The 20,173-nt window shown below is 45.4% G+C and overlaps 1 protein-coding gene across 1 annotated transcript in view; it reads right to left on the bottom strand.

Annotated features, from left to right (window-relative positions):
- The window catches only part of DSCAML1 (DS cell adhesion molecule like 1), an 866,449-nt gene that overhangs the window by 290,298 nt on the left and 555,978 nt on the right, over positions 1–20,173 (bottom strand). The gene's annotated exons all lie outside the window — the stretch shown is intronic.

Raw genomic sequence — 20,173 nt, 5'->3', positions numbered from 1 at the left:
GACATGAAGGTAGATCCTGTTCGTCTCCATATTGACGACATCGTCCAGCCAGTATCCCTAAAGCATTGACATATTCCTTTACATTTAAGGGATCAAGTTGAGTGTGAACTGGAAAAACTAGTGCAAGTTGACATTAACAAACTCGTGGATGGCCCCACCATGTGGGAATCGCCCACTGTGGCAGTGCAGAAACCTAAACAGTCTGATGCAGTTCGTGTCTGCATGGATATGTGCCTTCTCATCAAGGCCATACAGAGGTAAAGGCACCTTACCCCGATGGTTGACTGTCGTTGCGGACCTACATGGTGTGGCTTTCTTCTCCAAGTTCGACCTGAGATCAGGGTAGCACCAGCTGGTTCTACATCCGTATTCCCGCTACATAAAGACTTTCACTACCCATAAAGGTCTATGCTGCTATAATCAGTAACATTTTGTTATTTCATTGGCGGCAGGTGTCTTTCAGAATAATGTCAGAGGAGCACTGGCCGGCATCCAAGGGGCCATCAATACAAGCAATGATATTCTTGTCTTTGCACGCTCAGAACGTGAACATCTTGAATGCTTAGAAAAATTCCTCGAGAAGGTACGGTAGTTGGGACGGTTGTTGGGACTAACTTTACAGAAGGAAAAGTGCAAATTCTTGCAACGAAAGGTGGATTTCTTCAATTTCATCTTCCAGGCAGGTGGAATCTCGGCAGACCTCACCAGGGTGCGTGACATCAAGATAATCAAGCTCCCGAAAACTTATCTGAAGTTCGAGCTTCCTGGGAATGGTGACGCACTGCGCAAGATTCATAAAAGGGCTTGCCACCCTCTCGAACCTTGAAGACAGCTTACGAAGAAGGACTCAGTCTGGCAGCGGGCACCGGTAGAACAGGCCGCATTTGAGGAGATTACAGAAACCCTCAGAGCAAAAAGGACAATGGCATTCTTCGATCTGGGACAACCACCAGAATTAATTGTTGAAGCCAGACAGTTTGGTTTTGGAGCGGTGATCACTCAGACCAACAAAAGAGGAGAAGTAAGGCTGGTGGCATATGCGAGCCGAGTAGTCTCATCGACAGAACAGAGATATTCACTGATTGAACATGAAGCGTTGGCCGTGCTTTGGGGTTGCCTGCACTTCCATCTGTGTACATCTATGGGAATCTGATAACCGTGGTGTCTGACCACAAGCCCCTTGTTCCTATTCTTGCGGGGTCATCAAAATCACTGGCACACATTGAGAAATTGATATTCTCTTCAAGTACAGTCCCGTATGAGAAGAGGCTTGCCCTAAATCCTTCAGGCAATGAACTGTTTTATCAGATTTCTATAACATAAAAGGCACATCTTTCTATGGGCCTTACAAGATGAACCCTGGAGTGTGCTAAAGATCGTACAGGTGAAACACTTTTCTTTTTTTATTCTTTTTCCCTGTGTTGACCATTCTCACATTTTAAAGTTTTGAGAGTTTAAGAATCCTACTTCAAAATTCCACACAAGGCTGTGCAGGGTGGTAATTCGGAAGCGTTTTCTCTAACAGGTGGTACTATTCCACTAGTTTTATCTCTGGGCATTAATATTATTCCCTTACTTAAAGGAGGTCTAACAGGCCCACCAGTTTAGCTAATATACCACTTTCTTCAGTACCTCAGCACCCCTGCGGGTGCCGACACGAAAGAGAGAAGAGGCTCAGCTTGGCTGGTCACTGCAACCCAGTTGCAGTTTCAGCCATGCCAGATACAAGTGGATGCCTCTTCTGATTGTTGGGGTACTTAATTCCTCCACATATACCTTGTTTTATATTAGGCAAATGAAGAATATATGCTGGACCGCCATATGCTTGCGTCAAAGAATAAAGAAAGAAAAGTGTTTCACCTGTACGACCTTTAGCACTCTCCATGGTTCATCTTGAAAGGCCCATAGAGAGATGTGCCTTTTATGTTATAGAAATCTGAAGGTGTTAGGGCATGCCTCTTCTCATCTATCCCCAAATCCTTGATAAGCAGCACAGCAGCGCAATCTAGGGCCAGACACCACATGAGGGATTAGATAGAATGTTTGGAGGGCAAGTTGCTTCAAGTTACACACAGGGTAACCCAAAAAAGATAAATAAATAGAATTACAGACCTGTTGTTGCATGTGTGAAAATGTTATAGTATACCGCCAGGTACAATACCCACCAATAGTCCCCTAATGTGTTTTTCTATCTCTTCAAGTACGTTAGCCTGATCCATCATCCCGAAAGCGACAATGCCACAGATTATTTATCCCAATAACCAGCGAACCAAGATGACCTAGGGAGACGTGAAGACTGTAAGATGGAGGAATTAATTCCTCAGAATGATCATTGCAAATATGGTCCCCAACTCTGCCAATCGAAGAGATCCAGAGGATAGCAGAAGATGATTATTTCCGGATGAAAACTGCCTTAATGAGAGGAGAGTGAAAGTGGGTGCCGGCGAACAAAGAGAAGCGCAAAGAAGAGGCCCGTAAGTGATTGGAGCAGTTGTGGTTTGTAAAGGGTGAGCTGTCGTTCACAGAGGATGGGTTGATGTTGAGAGGGTCCCGAATGGTAATACCGTCAAGCTCATTCCTAAAGTCATCATGCTGGCTCACCGGGGGCACCAAGGGACTGCCAAGACCAAAGCTTGCCTACGGCTGAAAGTGTGGTCCCCGGGTTGGAGAAGCGGGTGGACACATTTGTAAAAGGTTGTGTGCTGTGCCAAGCTGTGGCTCCAGCATAGAAGGAGCCGGTGATTGAGTCCAGGCCGTTAAGCACAACACCCTGGGAAGTTGTTCACATGGGCTTTGGCTCCACTAGCACGGACAGCCACTTCTTAGTTATGGTTGATCAGTGGTCTAGGTACCCACAGGTTGAATGTGTTGCCTCCACTAGCCTTCCTGGCAGCATTCCTGTGATGGAAAAAAATATACGCAACCCATGGCCTGCTGAATGAGGTGTGCTCGGACAATGGACTCCCTGTTTCAGGGCGGAGTTTTCGCACCCTTCATGCAAACATGTGGCATCCACCACAGGAAGATCACACCAGTCTAGCCAAGGACAAACCGGGATGCTGAGAGGTTTATGAGGTCTCTGAACAAAGTGTTTTGGATTGCTCGTGGCCAAGGAACCTGCCTTAAGTTAGCCTTGTATCAATTCCTGATTGAATATCGCAACACACCATCCTGACAGGAATGGCCCAGCCAAAGCACTATTCCAAAGATGCATTTGTGGGTTCATCCTCAATAATGAGTCACAGGTGGCTGGTGAGATCGATAACAGCCTGGTTGGCCAAGAGAGAGGGCAATCAAAGAGAACACAAGAAGAAAGCTATTTGACTATCCCCTTACACTAGAAGACAATGTACTTGAGATCAAGACACCGACTGGGAAGTTATCCCTGACCTATGAACTGGTCCCACTTCAGGTAGTCGATCTGAAGTGATCAATGGTGAAAGCGTTAATTGGGCACAATACGGTGATAAGGAACTCTTGCTTCTTCAGTGCAGTGGCTGAAGAGGTCTAGGAGAATTCCACCACTAATTATCTACCTTACGCCTTGATGGGTACTTGAGCAGAGGCTCCTGTCCCACTGACAAGGGTTTGTCCCAGATCTAGCAGAGTAAGTACAGAGAGGTGGGTGAGATGGCGATACAGCAGATACACCCAATCCGGGAATCTCGCAGACGCCCTGCATATTTGCAGGACTATGTACTTGACGATTAACCAGGTGTGGGTGTGGACTAGAATATGCCCACAGTGTTGTGGTTAACTGTTATTTTGTGTTATGGTTAAGGAAATGTATGGTGGTGTTCATTTTTCTGAAAATGGAGGAGTGTGTTGTTGCACCTTTAAGGGACACAGTCATGACGGTGCACAAATAAATCGGAGTCATGTTGGCACATGGAGCAATACGGCAATGGAGCCTGAATCTAACAGAGCTGTGTCTGTGTGCAATCCTTCACTGCTGTAGAGGAGCAGGTGGACATGTCATCCCTAGCTCTCGTCCCCTGCCCGCCATCATATTGGAACAGCAGGAGAAGAGCCATATGTGGGACACCAGGTATTGTCCCAATACTGCATTGAGTGCATGAGAGACGATATGCACTCAGGCCACCGTATTGAATGTGCCCTCGCACCGAAAGGGTGGATGTCTGCACACACCATTGGACATCGAAGAGCTATAAGTGAAATCTGACGAGAGCAGAGTGACGCCATGAAAGAAAGACATGAAGACGCTCTGAAATGATATGGAAATACTTAAAGGACAAAGATGTAACTGGAGTGATAAGAGAAACATGTAATAGAAGATGAAGAAATCCTACGCACTAAAATAAATAAGTGAGGAGCCATAAAGTGAATGTACATATGCAGAAATGCAAGGTAGCTGAGACATATAGAAGCTTGCTGCAGAAGAAAATATAATATGGCTAAGGCGGACATAATGGAAAGATGGACGTAAGACTAGTGTTGAAACCAGTCAAGCTACCTCAGAGACGGGCCAGGGCTGCAGAGTCGGGAGATGCTGAAAACCAGCTTCATGTGAGGAATAAAGAGGAATCTATTGGCCTGGGATCAAGGATGCCACAGCAAGAAATAATAGCAAGGCACTAGGCACTAAGGGAGTCAGAAGGATAGGCCATACACGCAAGACATATTTCTCTTGGATTGAGAAAAGAATAAAACATTTGAAAGAGCCAAGTATTGGACGGTCAAAGATGCGAAAAGCTTATGCAAGGTGAGTGAACAAGTCTCTAAAGGCCAAGAGGAGTAATGACACCCAGCTTAATTAAATCAAATAGCGGTATATAAAAGGACAAAATGTAAAAAATCGTGGTCTCCTCATACGCGACTCAGAAGTTGACAACAACGGCTATTCATTAAGCTCCAGACGAAGATAATGGTGTACTCCCTTGAAAGTCCAAATGAAAAGGTGTTTTGCGATCACACTGCGCACACAAACTACGAGTAAGGGCACATTTTTGAACAATTTAATAGAAGAACAAGGCAGCCTTACACGTGTTTCGAGCTTTAAGCCTCTTCCTCTGAGGCTGGAATTCTTAAGACGTCTCCTGGACTAACTTGGAAGCGTAGATGCTTAATTAACTATTCCCAAATGAGTGCCTTGAACTCGCAACTGTGGATTTATAGTGGAGCCCTTTAAAGGTGAAAAATTACCAGTAGAGCTTTACAGCAACTATTGCACAACTTACGGTTTTCTAAAGAATTCCAGCCTCAGAGGAAGAGCCTTAAAGCTCGAAACACGTGTCAGGCTGCCTTGTTCTTCTATTAAATTGTTCAAAAATATGCCCTTACTTGTAGTTTGTGTGCGCAGTGTGATCGCAAACCACCTTTTCATTTGTATCATACCCTGTGGGGACCTTCGCAGGCTACCCACTAAGTGCTTTCACCTGCAGCCCACCAACCTAACCTAATCCTATAGTCTGTGTGCTGGCTCTCACCAGTCCCCTTCTGCCAACTCGTTTCTCCCTTGAAAGTCCCACAACAGAGAATGGGCTGCAAGGTCAACTATAAAGAAGAAGCCTTGGCTAGGGGATGGACTGATGAGAGATGGACTAATTGGGCAAGTGGGTAGTAGTCTGATGTTGCTTTCTGCACCAGAGTTTCGTTTTGCTTACATGATGCTAACGAGCCGAAAGTCCAAGGTTGGGAGCAAACTAATCACAGGGTCTATTGTAGCAACATGCTATCCAATGTTGCACAGGCCAACCAGATGCTGTTATTCTGCTATAATGTGCATTATACATATTTAGAGGTGGTTCAAGGAGTGCCTAGTAGATAAGGGGCATCCATACCTATATGACATATACGTACAAATGTTCCCGTGACCAATACCTCCCTTCAATAGGTTTTATAGTTTGCCACGTAGGATGACGTTATAGCTGATGCACATTGAGATATAAAACCTTTGTGTAATCAAAATGGAAGTGTGAGTGTGTGGACTACAGTTTGTAGTACGCCAGATTGCCATACTTAATTCAAGGTAATAATACAGTAATAAAAACAAAAAGGGGGGTGAGGCGTGCACTCCAAGTCCTGGCCAATATACTACCTGAAAAAATAAAAAGAATAACTGGGTTAAATCCCAAAGTGTCCAATTCACTGGATTAGATCCCAAATGTTGCAAAGAATGTTCACAGGGTTGGATCCCTTCTGCTGCATTTGTTCTGCTGTTCTCCTCTTCAGGGAGGCTGTGTTGACTTTCTTTTCAGGTGAATCCAATTAAGTTGCTAATGCAGTCTGAGAATTATGGGAGCTGTAGTGAAATCATTGGTTCAATTCAGGTGACCAAGGAAAGACTCGCCTTCAGGAGCACACATCCTACCCTTAGCAGGGGGAGTGGGGAAACCATAACTATGGTTCTCCACTGTAGGGCAAAATATCCCCGGTGCAGCAGCCTCTGGAGTCCGGATCTCCACAAATTACATTTAAACACAAAAAGGGGGGTGAGGCGCGCACTCCAAGTCCTGGCCAGTATACCACCTGAATTGAATCGCAACTCAGCCTCCCTGATGAGTATTGAAGATACGAAAGCGCTTGGATGAGTACAGCAGTGCAAAAAGGGAATTAACCCTGTGAACTTTATTGGGATTGAACCCTGTGAATATTTTGGACACTTTGGGATTTAACCCTGTGATTTTTTTTGGATACTTGTTCAAGTAATAAATATATTGGCCAGGAATTAGAGTGCACGCCTCGCCCTTGCTTTTTTGACCAATTAACTTGTGGACATCCGGACTCCAGAGGGTGCAGCACCAGGGTTATTTTGCCCTACAATGGAGAGCCATAAGCATGGTTTCCCCCCTACCCCTGCTAAAGGCTTGATGTGTGTGTTGGAGGGGAGTCTTTCACTGGTCACCTGAATTATTTAAATGGGTTCATTACATTGACCATAATTCCTAGAGACTGCAACTGCATTTATATTGGTTTCACCTGAATTGAATGGCAACTCAGCCTCCCTGATGAGTATTCCAGATACGAAAGTGCTTGGAGGAGTATAGCAGTGCAAAAAGGGAATTAACCCTGTGAACTTTATTGGGATTTAACCCTGTGAATATTTTGGACACTTTGGGATCTAAGCCTGTGATTGTTTTTGGATACTTGTTCAGGTAATATATTGGCCAGGAATTGGAGTGCACTCCTCGTCCCTGCTTTTTTGAACAATAATACAGTAGTATTTTGCCATATTCTTTGAGTGTGTCCGGTTATTTGGGTCCGAGATCGTTATTGATAATTCCATCCAGCACATGAGCCACTTTACGGTGCTAGAGCACACGGTCAGCCTGCAGACACCCCGTAGGCCTAAAACACCCTCCTTTTAATGTAGTGGGACCGACATACAGCTCTGCTACTGTACCCGGATTGTTACATGAACGCAGGACCTGGAGTGGGTCACAATGGCTTGCCTGCGCCCCTGTATTAGAGGACATACAGATCAGAAGCTCGCAGCAGAGGGTATTACAAAGAGGAAGTGGGAAGGAGGGAGAAGGTGGAATGGAGGAAGGCAGGTGGGATTGTGGCGGCAGGGTAGGGTTAACTCCATAGATTATCAGGCAGCAGGAGGAGAGGCCCAGCGCAGCCAGGAGCAGTTGAATCAATAACAACAGGCGCTCCCTTCAGGAGAGCCGGCGAGAGCCATATTGATTTCTGGAAACAAGACTGTTGTCAAAACTCACGCAACCTGTTATAGCCTGTAAAATTACTCACTCAATGACTCCCGCTGCCTGCCGGAGTCCATGTCTGGCCTTTCGCAGGGAGAACGTGGAGCATAGTGATGGTATTGAAAAGCGGGCATTGCTGCACTCGCATGGCATTCACAAAGCTAGCTGTCAATGGACATTGGAACACCCAAGGGACTCGTGGCCAATCAGGTTTACCACACACTGATGGGTCTAACAGGAGCAACAGCCGAACACAGTCGGTCATATAGCTTCAATTTAAGCTGTCCTGTGATTTGTGTTCAACCTGCAGGTGATAGGTTAGACTCCCAATGGGTCCAACTCAGCATTTCATTGTTCTGAGGTCAATAAATTGATTATCATTAAATTGGACATTAATAACAGCAGTCATTTACAGCGCCATGAACCAGCAAAAATATGCAGTCGCTGGCGCTATGCAAGAAAACACATTATTAATTTAAAGTTCCAAGATATGAGCAGGTTGGCTGCTGGAGGAAGGGTGGCATCCTGACACAGTGCAATCGATGCCAGATGTTTCATCTTAATTTTTAAATCTTTTCACAATATGTGAATGATGGCGGGCATTTCATTCCAATTGATTCAAGAGCAGTAATCTGTGGCATATTTTAATGCTGGGTTCCTTTTTTGTTTGGCTAGTCACAATTTGTAGTCCCACAGTTGTGTGCAGGTTTTTTTTTAACAATTGAAAATGATTTCGAGTTTGGTTTGCATTACTTTGGAAGCACTCATATTTCATTACACTGGATTTAAAATGTGATACGACTTCTGCGGAAGGACTTCGAGCAACTTGGCAAAGTAAAGAATGTTTGTAATCAACTGTTTTCTTGATGCTATTGGGCTTCTGCTCACTATTATCAAAATGTTGACACAAATACAAGTTATTAGAATGACTGCACACCCATGACATGCAAAAGGGCTGCAGCAAAGCATTCATAGCTCGGAATAAAATCATGGCAAACACCTTCGACAAAACGCGATCCTCAAATGCAGACCATTAAGAATGCAGTGATAACCCTGGATTATTTGGGCAAGATAGCTCAGCGAGGTAAGCATCCGTCCTGGAACGCAATGTTTAGCATGCTGGATAGAGGCTTGAATCGCAGTAGAGCCGAGTCAGCACTTTGAAATTCATCCTTCTAAGGACTAATAAAAGAACACCTATAATTATAGCAAATAGAAGTGGGGTGGGGGATTCTGGGGGGGAGGAACCAGGAAGCTCTATATTTAGTAGCAACCCTGGTTTGTGAATGATCCTAAAAAGGAATCGGAGCTCAGTGGGTATCCCTGCTCACCAAAGGCAATTTCAAGACTTCCAGCAAGCATTGCCTCACGTATTTATTTGGTACTCGGAGGTCCCTCACATCTAAGCAGGTATGCAGTGGTAAAAGTGCACCGAACAAAGCGGTGGAACCATGGCCTCGGCAGGGAAGAGGGTAGGCGGAAGCAAAGTGCAACATGTGACAGGGTGTTGCGGCCGGGGCATTGCAATAGTGTAAGTGACTAGTAACTAAGGCCCCTAGTACAACTTTACACGTGCCTAGGGGCATGAATGGACAACTCCTCTATATAGAATGGTGAATATAGTCATAAAAAGTAGAGGAATGGTCAACAGATACAAATAAACGTAGTGGAACACCGCTCCCGACCGTTCCCGCTCACTGCAGGCATCACTTCACACCCATGACACCCGCAGACTCAAAGTTCTTACTGTACAACTACAACACTCGTAGGACTCATAGCTCATTGTGAATTACCCCATACTGTACATTTGTAGGAGTCGGGAGACACAGCCAAGAAGACATTACTGCACGCCTATAGCACTTTAAGGAATGTCAGCCTTGTCCACTGGCTTGGTGCATAGCTATACTGCTCACAATCCTCAAATCATCCCAGAGGCATGGGCAGTACTGAAAACCCATGACGCAGACGTCAGTCATGCCAGAGGCTGAAATATGACTGCACACCCATGCCGCACGCAGCAAACAGAGGCCCAAATATTTCTGCACACTCGCCAGGGGGTCCAACAAATACTGACATTCATTAGATAATGCAGGGAGGCCGAACTAGGCACTGAAGCAGAACTGCAACGGCAGCCAGAGAGGAAATCGTAATGTTATAATAAATTACATAGAAATAAGTGGCTGCGCGATTATTTGACAGTAATATTCATGTAATGATCCAAACGCTTTTTTGGAAGACGTGCGTAACCTTCGGGTTGCATAGCACATTGACCGCCAGTGCGAACTAGCCAGTACTTTGCATAATACTCTTGGCATGCATGCCTTTGTGATCCTCTCTAGGCATTTTTTGGGGAAATGTGACGGGTGTGGGCAAAAGCTGTCTCGGGTCATGTACTGCGCTGTTTGCCAAGCGTCTGCTAACCACTCTTGCTCTTTTCCAAGTCCCTCTCGGCCTGATGTGAAAGGAAATCACAGAGGAGTATGCTGGATGGCTCTGCGGTATCCCATCGAAGCAACACTGCCACAGAAATTGAAATAAGGCCTGGATATGGAGGAGCTAAAAGCAGCTCCTGGGTATCTGCCGTCCCACAATAAGTAAAAGCTACCTCCGGGGGAAAAGGAGTGAATGCACAACAATACTGTGCCCCAAATTTCAGATGTAAACTACTACCTTTTGGCCGTTTTCTATGACCCTTTAGGCTATAAATGTCTTCGAAATAAATCATAAAGAACATTTTCTGAGCGCCTTGCTGTTCTTACATACCAAAGAGAGCCTTGTGGACCGAAGTGCGAGTAGGATACAACTCTCAAAGAATAAATGCACCCCATAGCGCCAATAAACAGCCTGAGCTTTCGGCGCTACAAGCAAAGCACTTCGCAAGAGCACTTGGTACCGAAAAGATATTGCTCAGTGCACAAGGCCAGAAAACTTTAATCTGAAGTCGGGCTGGGGTGGGGGGAGGGGATGGAAGACTTGATACATGCACACACACCAGCCTCCTTCTCACTCCACACCCAGCGATACAGTGTGAACATCTCAAAGAGGACCTTTGTAGGGATTATGGCTGATTGCACACATTCTTGTGCAGAAAAAGCATCAGCGGACTTCATCTGATTCGTCACAAGTTCCATTCTTAAATCCTTTGGTTGGAGGCATAATTTCAGTGAGGCATAAAAATGCTAGAGGTACCTGGAAATGGCAGGCGAGGAGACATTCAACATGCTCCAGAGCTCTCCAACACTGGACACGTTTCATATTTTTGATCCAGTCAGTGGCCTTGGTACGACGGGCCTGCTTCTCAAACATCCAGAAGGCACACAACAGAAAAGGCAGCTCTTATAACAGACTGCCATATAGGAGGGCCTACACATGGAAGGAGTGCCATCTGGCCTGGTCAGTCTCCAGCGCGGAGGCCGCCAACACGGTAGGGCTAGTCTAGGAAACTGAAGGTCATGTTTCCTGAGGCAGGTCTCCTGTCGCTGCGTTCAATGTCCGTGCGCAGTGGCACCTGTTTAATAATGTTTATGGAGTAGGACGTCACAAAGGCGCTTACGTCGAGCGAGGCGACACTGCCTAGCATCTATGATCGCATGGCCCAAGCGCGCCTTGTCTTCTGCCGCCTAGCGGGCTCGTCTGATTGGTCGACTGAGCAGATTCATCCGCCGCGAGCAACTGCGCAATAGCATAGAAATCGGAGGCAAGAGGGCGCCGACGGTTGACGTTCGAAAATGGCAGAGAGATTCAGGTACCAGTCTGTGGGGCACGCGCGCGCTCACGCACGCTGCCACAGCGGCTGCTAGTCCCAGGTCGTACAGCAGCAGTTAGGATTCCCTCATAGGGTTACATGATGTGCCCGAATCTTTTCCAAAGCAATTGCCCTTTGAGTCACATATCTAACGTGGTTGGCTTGGCTATCGTCGCTTACCCACTTTTTAGAGAAAAACACAGGCCATGTAAGCAGTTGTGCCTTATCCATAGGGCTCAACCTTTTGTGTTGCCAAGCAGGTCAACGCACCCTATTTTTTTATGGGAGAGCCCATTGAAGGGAATGGGTGTATAGGGGCATAGCTCTCAACTCACAGGCTTTTGGCGGGTGTCACCCGCCTTGTAAAGGGCTGACTCACCCGCCAAGCCTCCTGCACGCACATTCATTCCAATGGGCGTCTCACCCGGCAAAAACAAAATCTGGTGATTTCACCCGCCATTGCGACACAAATGGTTGAGAGCTATGTAGGGGTCTTTGCGGGTGAGCCAGCTGATTGTCCAGCCGGTAACACCCAGATGCGAACTTACCACTCAAAAGGCGACCTGGCCCTGCAGTTTCCTGGTCCGACATCTTCCCATCTCATCACACCAACCACAACACACACGCATAAATGCCAACATTCTGACGCACCTGGGAGGGAGATTTCTTCAGAGAAATTGGGAGACAACAATTTCCCCATTGGAATATATTGGGGAAATAATTATTTTAGGAAGGAGTGTGTGAAAAATAGCAGTATTTTGCAATGAAAATCAGGAGTCTCCCGCCTAAATCAAGAGGGTTGGCATGTATGCACATGCCCTCCCCCTGTGGCAGGCACATTGGAATAACAAAGAGCAGCTTTCGCGTCCACTTATAGGGCCCGGTTTAACATTTGTCAAGGCTCCTGGGGGCCTATTTCAATATTATTGGGACCCTCCTTGCCTAGAGTTAGGAGGGGACACAGTCTGTGGCATCCTTGGGTTGCTTATTTAAAATGGATAGAAATGAATGCCCTTTAATCTCACAGGGCAGGCAGCCAGAGGCGAGCTGAAACATTAAACTGCCACTGAAAGTTAGTAATTGCTCTGTCAGAAAGGTGCCAACGCAGGTGAAACCAGAGTAAACGGCAAAGAGATGTAAACCCTGCTGGATGCTATCGAAGGCAATCTGTAACATGCTTAGCACACATTTAAAGTCTTCAGTTAAGGCAACGGTCTTGAAACTAGGGGATCTGAAGTATGTCCGGTGGGGGGTGGTGAGGTTCAGACTCTAAAAGAATATTAAGACGAATGGTTATAATATAAAAAATATTAAGGTGACTGCTTTTAATAGAAAATATAAGCAGCACAAAATCTTATATCTTAAAGAGCTTGCCTCCCCCTCCCCCCCTTGGACACCATTTGGGCCCCCTTGGGGGGGGCAATGCTTAGGTAAGGGGGATGAATATTTTTTTTTTTTACTAGGGTAGGGGAGGCTCTGAATGAAAAAGTTTGAATACCACAGAGTTAAGATAACAGCAGACAGAAAAGGGCAGCCTGCTGAGGCGTCGCCCAATTCTGGTTCCCTACCAACAATCACCTGTATGCATGAGGTCATAACGAGAGTGCTTTGCAACAGAAAAGGGAAAGGGGTGAAAACATTTAAAGGGATGGTCTAGTAAAAAATTTTATTTAAAAAACAGATAGGCAACATAAAAAAAAATACTAGCATTCTCCGTTTTAAAACTTCCTATGTAAAATTTTGAGCTATTCAAGCTCAAAATTCGCAAAAGCAAGCACATGGGCGCATCCATTTTGTGAAATGGAGGCCCTCCTGTGCTGGCTTTTGCGGCACTAATAAAGGAAAAGCCAGCTAGCTGTAGTAAACAAAGGCTACCGCTGGGTGGCTTTCCCTTCATTAGTGCTGTAGGCGGAGGACGGGGACCGGAGACCAGAGCAGGAAAGCTGCAGCTGAATCTCGGTAAGTGCTATTTTTTTTTTTTTTAAAATAAGCACTAGCTGCGTTTTTTTTTCTAAGTTTTCCGGGCTGGAGGAGCCCGGAAAACTTACAAATAAAACCGCAGCTTTAAAAACATTGTATTTATGTTTGCGGTCGCTTTTGAAGCGACCGCAAACATAAATACAACGTTGTGTTGGAAAACACTGCGTTTTTTCTTTCCAAGTTTCTCAGGCTCCTCCGGCTCGGAGGAGCCTGAGAAACTCGGAAAGAAAAACCGCAGCGTTTTCCAACACAACTGCGTTGTTTCTGCCTGAATCTGCTTTACCATTTGGGGCTCTCGGGCTCCCCACGGGGAGCCCGAGAGCCCAAAATGGTAAAGCAGATTCAGGCAGAAACAACGCGGCATTGCGGAAAACAACCGTGTTGTTTCTACCTGAATCTGCTTTCCCATTTGGGGCTCTCGGGCTCCCCACGGGGAGCCCGAGAGCCCCAAATGGGAAAGCAGATTTAGGCAGACAACGCAGCATTTAGCATTTCCCATTTGGATCTCTCGGGCTCCCCGAGAGCCCCAAATGGGAAATCAGCTGCAGGTAGAAACACTACGCGGCATGTAAACATAACCGCGTGTGTTTCTGCCTGCTGTGGCTTTCACTTTGGGTCTCCGGTGCTAGCACCGGAGACCCAAAGTGATAGCCACAGCAGGCAGAAACACACACGGTTGTGTTGGAAAACGCTGCGGTTTACTTTCCAAGTTTGGAAAGAGGCGTCGCCCAATTCTGGTTCCCTACCAACAATCACCTGTATGCATGAGGTCATAAGGAGTGTGCTTTGCAACAGAAAAGGGAAAGGGGTGAAAACATTTAAAGGGATGGTCTAGTAAAAATTTATTTAAAAAATAGATAGGCAGCATAAAAAAAAATACTAGCATTCTCCGTTTTAAAACTTCCTATGTAAAATTTTGAGCTATTCAAGCTCAAAATTCGCAAAAGCAAGCACATGGGCGCATCCATTTTGTGAAATGGAGGCCCTCCTGTGCTGGCTTTTGCTTTTGCGGCACTAATGAAGGAAAAGCCAACGCGGTTGTGTTGGAAAACGCTGCAGTTTTCTTTCCAAGTTTCTCAGGCTCCTCTGAGCCAGAGGAGCCTGAGAAACTTGGAAAGAAAAACCGCAGCGTTTTCCAACACAATAACGTTGTATTTATGTTTGCGGTCGCTTCAACGTTTTTAAAGCTGCGGTTTTATTTCTAAGTTTTCCGGGCTCCTCCAGCCCAGAAAACGTAGAAAAAAAAACGCAGCTAGTGCTTATTTTTTTTTAAAAAAAATAAATAACACTTACCGAGATTCAGCTGCAGCTTTCCTGCTCTGGTCTCCGGTCCCCGTCCTCTGCCTACAGCACTAATGAAGGGAAAGCCACCCAGCGGTAGCCTTTGTTTACTACAGCTGGCTGGCTTTTCCTTCATTAGTGCCGCAAAAGCCAGCACAGGAGGGCCTCCATTTCACAAAATGGATGCACCCATGTGCTTGCTTTTGCGAATTTTGAGCTTGAATAGCTCAAAATTTTACATAGGAAGTTTTAAAACGGAGAATGCTAGTATTTTTTTTATGTTGCCTATCTATTTTTTAAATAAACATTTTTACTAGACCATCCCTTTAATACTAAATCACACCCACCTTCCTGTCTGTTGTGGATCAAATGGTCTCTCTAGTTAATGAAGCTCTCTCGGGTTCCTGATTAAAGCAGCAGATCTCCCTTGAAGCTGCGTCCGGAACAGCTTTTCTGTCTCCATCAAACCACGTACCTGTCGTACCTTCTGAATGGAGTCCACCTCGAGGGATGACTATTGTAAACACGCAGTCCCAGACATGACCTTTCACTGTCCATTGATACTAAGTGCGGGAGCTGGCTTCAGGTTGACAGTGCATATCAAAGGTTGTTGGGGTTTTCCTGTCTCCTATGTTAGCCTCTTCAGCCAGGCCCCATGTGGGCCTGTTTGAATGAAACTTTGATTAGTATGCAAAGCAGCCACCAGCAGAGCTAACAAAAGGACATAGCGGATCCATGGAGCCTTTGTTAGTTAATTAGGGCTGTCGTGACAGGGGGATTGTTTTGCCTTCCCCTTTCTGAGAGGTCATGGTGTAATCCTGGCTGTCATATCCCAACTAAATATGACAAGGGGGAGGATGATGCCTGTAGACTGTGTCCACCGAGAGTACATGGGTCCATGTGTATGTTGTCCGGTGAGCATAGGAAAACTTGTGCGGATTAGCCCCACACATTTTCCAGAGGTTCATCTACCATTCTACAATTTCTTTTAAAATAAAAAATAAAAAAACAGGAGCGCACCCCCACTGTGCGGATGGTCGAATTCCTCACAATCAGTTTTCAATATTCTAGGATACCTTTGGTAAAGACATTAAATAATGTTTTCATGTGTAAGCCAAGATAATAGGCTGTGCAGTATATAAATATTCACTGTTATAAATATGCAACTCAATAGTTTAGTACAACATGAGGGTTTTTCTTCATGGCAAAAATTGAAAATGAAATCACTTCTATAGACACCCAAGGTCAGTAAATCAAGCACAGTGAGATAAAATGATAATGATGTGTTATTTATATAGCGCCTTAATCCAAAGCACTTTACAGAGCATATATTTACATACAATATCACTCACCCGAAATTGGTACTCATTTATCGACCTCAGAAGGATGAAAGGCTGAGTTGGCTTGCTGGGATTCTAACCTGCGACCTGCAGATCACGCTCCGATCGCAGCAGCGAGCGCTCAACCCGCTGAGCTATCTTACTGGCTATTATTTGCCCATGATCACACATTTCGTTAAAGTGGTGAAATCAGTATCTGGACCCAGGCTGTGATTTAAGAACTTTACTACATATCTTTCCAGTGGTAGGTCAAATATTTTTTAAGGTTTGGATTTCCAAAAACGAAATAATTCGTTTTTCTGTCAATACCTTAAAGTGCACAAATTACATAAGAAACCAACCTGACATAACATACATTGTTATAGAAATAGGTCAATCAAAAATACATGCACAGCTTTATTTTCACCACTTTGAATCAGGCACAATTGCAGCAGCCTGCAAAGGAATGTGGACCTAAAAACAATATCATTTGGTTTTAAAAAAAACAGGTATTCACAGTGAAGGAGAATTCAATACTTGAGGCATTTTTGTACTCTGCATGCAGCGTTCTACTCCCCTCCCATGTATTATCACCCACCAATTGCACCTTTTAAGGGACAGCAGTCCTTACCCAGACGCTCCTGTGTCTGTATCATCAACCTCTAATCGGTTTATTCAAATGAGGTTGACACGAAGCTAAAACTGGGGGTGCTGGTGGAGCATACATTCTTATCTAAGTGGATGCATTTCGATTGTTTGCTTGTGCATTTATCTATTGGAGCTGTGACTTTGTGTAGGTGGGAAGCTAGGTCAAGCACCTGCCCACCCTACATCACAAAAATGCTCCCCTTTTACTCCTTTCCTTCCCGCTTCCATATTCTCCCAAATAGCATTTGTTTCCCTCCTCTCCACACTGGGCTTTTAGAGACACTTGTGACCCATTTTGCCAGCGCAGCACTTAAGTACAAGCCTAATTTTGAGTACAGGGTCTGTAACCTTTGATATCCAAATGTTTTGGACTACATCTCCCATCAGCCCTAGCCAGCAGAACCAATGGTGAGGGATCTTGTGAGTTGCAGTACAAAACATCTGGAAAGCCACAGGTTGCAGACCCTAGCTGGCCGGTGGCTACCGGCCTGGAAATACCAGAAAAGATCAGGAAAAAAACGTATGGTATATTTGACCGAATTTAGGCAGTACAAAAAACTTACAACCAAAAATTCAATCAAATGTGCCATACATGATCATTCTAGCGTACAAGGGGAACGCAGTTTTGCGGGGGTTTTAGAGGAAAAAAAGAGGGGAAAAAAGGAAAGGACCCTGCAAGCACGTAAGTGAAGGGAACCGGTGTCGCAGGGAGTCGGCGGCACACAATAAGGTGTGCTGCCAAAGGTAAGTAAGGGGGGTGGGTGGGAGTGTATTTGTAGGGTATGTTTGGGGAGGAATTTACTTTGGGTTGTTTGACTGTAATGGCCAAGTTATCTACAGTCTTTGCTGCTGCAAACCTTTCCGCTACGGGCAAACAACCCAAATCCACCGGTATTTCAGAGGCACAGGTCTAACATAACTATGTCAATGTCATACCAGACTTCAGCTGCACAGGTCCCGTCTAAGCAAGAACAGCATTTAAGTGGTACTCGCCTGACTGCCCCAGAGCTGCCAGCCATTCAGACCTATATTCAAGATTGTCTTAACTGTCAATGTCAAAGCCCTTACCAGACTTAAGTAGCATGTGAATGTCCTATCCTCCAGGGCCACCTGCCGTTCAAAGGCAGGGCCCCGATAGGGGACTGCCCTAGCTCTACTGGTGACTAGCCTCAGCGGTGGTCAGCTAAATCCTAGTGACCGTTAAGAGGCACAGTTTAACCCTGTCCGGCTTTCAGAGTCATGGGCCTTACGTGCAACTGACTCCTCTCCAGCCCGCCCAGTAGCTTATTTTTAAGCATCCAAATGGAATATGACCACCTTATTCAGCTGGGTTTGTTGGAGGCACGGTCAGACATGAGTGGCAATAGACGATCACTGGACACCTTCCCTTTTCCCTAAAGGCTAGTCAGCATCCGCGCAGCCTAACCCTTTAGTTATTTCTATCCTCACACGCCAGCCCCAGTCATGCCTCCCACCCTTTGTGGTAAACCGTGTTGATTGATCCCCTGGATTTATTAAGCCAAAAGTGGTTTAGGCGGTGTAAGAGAAGGAGCCCCCCGGGGTGTCGAATCAATCTGCTCATCGATTTCCTAGGCTCGTTGTCAGAACCAGCGCGGCTTTTACAAGGAAATCCTATATATGAAAAATAAACAAACAAACTCTCAAGCGGAGGAAACTGGGATCTCGCGAGCAGCTGCAAAGTGGTGGCTGGCTGCGCGGCATGCAGGCCAAGGCACAGGGACACAACATAGCAACATTGAGCACATAGGGTAGGGGCAAAGAGCTGAAAACGACCCTGCTTCCCAAATAGGGCAATCACAGTGAGTAGAGAAAAACAAAGGGCGGCGGCCAGGGAAGAGGGCTTGAAAAACCAGATGCCATGGTCAAGAAAAACACAGCAGCACAACAACAGGACATCACCCAACCTGTTGGGCAGGTGCCATGCTCTATTTGGGGCAACCAGAATGGGCAGGTGAAAAATAAAATAGAAGAGTCCTCGTCCACCACAGAAGGCAACTGCCTCAGACGCGCAGCCGAAAATGTGGCATGACTCATGTCAAAGGATGCCTACATCACAGCCATGTTAAATACGGATCTAAAACATGGAACGGATAACCATGCCGAGTGGCAGTCAAGAACACATAACTAGAGAATTGCATTGCTCTGTCGTGGGTGAGATGGATGCACACGGTACAAAAACGACTGCTTGAACACAGAGAATCCAGAACAAGAAGTGACATTTTCTACTGGTTCTTGTAGGAAGTCTGCGATGAGAGTTAACACTTTTTTAATGTACATGGAGACAAAGTCAAGCAAAGTTATTAAAGATGATTTAGCTCACATTGCCCGGTGCCCAATATGAGCACTGAAAGAAACCAGTTAATTGCCAGCAACAATATTTTTGCAGCTTGACTTCTGTGATAGCTTTACACGCTGTATTTTATTCTGTCATCTAAGGGACAGATCCAGAATTGTACCTTGTAATTTTCAAGATTTGAAAAATGATAGTGGCTGTCGACCATTTCATGTCTACAATGGGGCTCCATTAAGACATAAGGTGGAAAACCAAAACTCCAAAATATTGATGCCATCTTGACATGGACTATACGCAGGGCTGCTTTGATAAGGACCCTGAACAACACTCAATGCAACACTAACCTCACAGGTAGGTCATGTGTTTCACATGTATATTTATTATGAAACATTGATAACAGTTAACAGGGACAGAATGCCGATTTGATGACTGCACTCCCTCCTACACCCCACAAGGGCCTACAGTGAATACAAGCGTCTCTATCTTTGCAACTACTACTTACCACATGTTCCCCCCAAGTTGACCTGAGGATGTGGCTATGTCTGACTGCAGTGGTTATCAAAGCCCTCTGGTGAAAAAGTCTGTTCACTGAGAAATTCACAATGAAAATCGATGGGGAAACCCAGCAAGTGGATTTTTTGACTACTTCAGTTTTAATGTGTGCTTTTCCCGCTTGATGTAGTCCCTTCAATTATATCTTTACTAATGGCTCTACAAGAACCATTAGGACAGGTTCACGTGGAGGTGATTTGGGATCCAAGTTTAATTAGGCTAGAGGTAACATTTTGTGCCAACTCAAACCTTCAGGCTGGCCTACTGCACTCACAGCTTGATCTTATCCTGGATTGTTGTCCCACCAAAGAGACCCAAAAGGACAATTCTATGAAACTGTATTTTAGCCTGGTTGGTCTCAGTCCTCAGAGTGACTAGAAAATGTTTGGGACCATTTTAAACATACATTCTTACATTTTTCGTTCCAGGACCTTTTACAGGTACTAAGTAATGTATTTCAACCTTTTATAGTTTATGAATGGTTTCTGTAAATGTAATGTAGGTATTGAAGTCAGTGGGAGCTATTTAGTTTGTGGGTGTGGCCTAGAAGAGCCAGATTAGTTTGACACCAAAAAGGGTACAAAGAGCAGCTGCGGTCCCGTCATGAGGTGTACTTTTAGGAGGTGGTCTTTCAAAAACCTGACTCTGTGAAGCTCACAAAGGGTGG

Source organism: Ambystoma mexicanum, chromosome 9, assembly GCF_040938575.1.
Source record: "Ambystoma mexicanum isolate Mex_15411 chromosome 9, UKY_AmexF1_1, whole genome shotgun sequence".
NCBI classification, from domain to species: domain Eukaryota; kingdom Metazoa; phylum Chordata; class Amphibia; order Caudata; family Ambystomatidae; genus Ambystoma; species Ambystoma mexicanum.
This window is presented reverse-complemented; position numbering and strand designations above follow the sequence as displayed.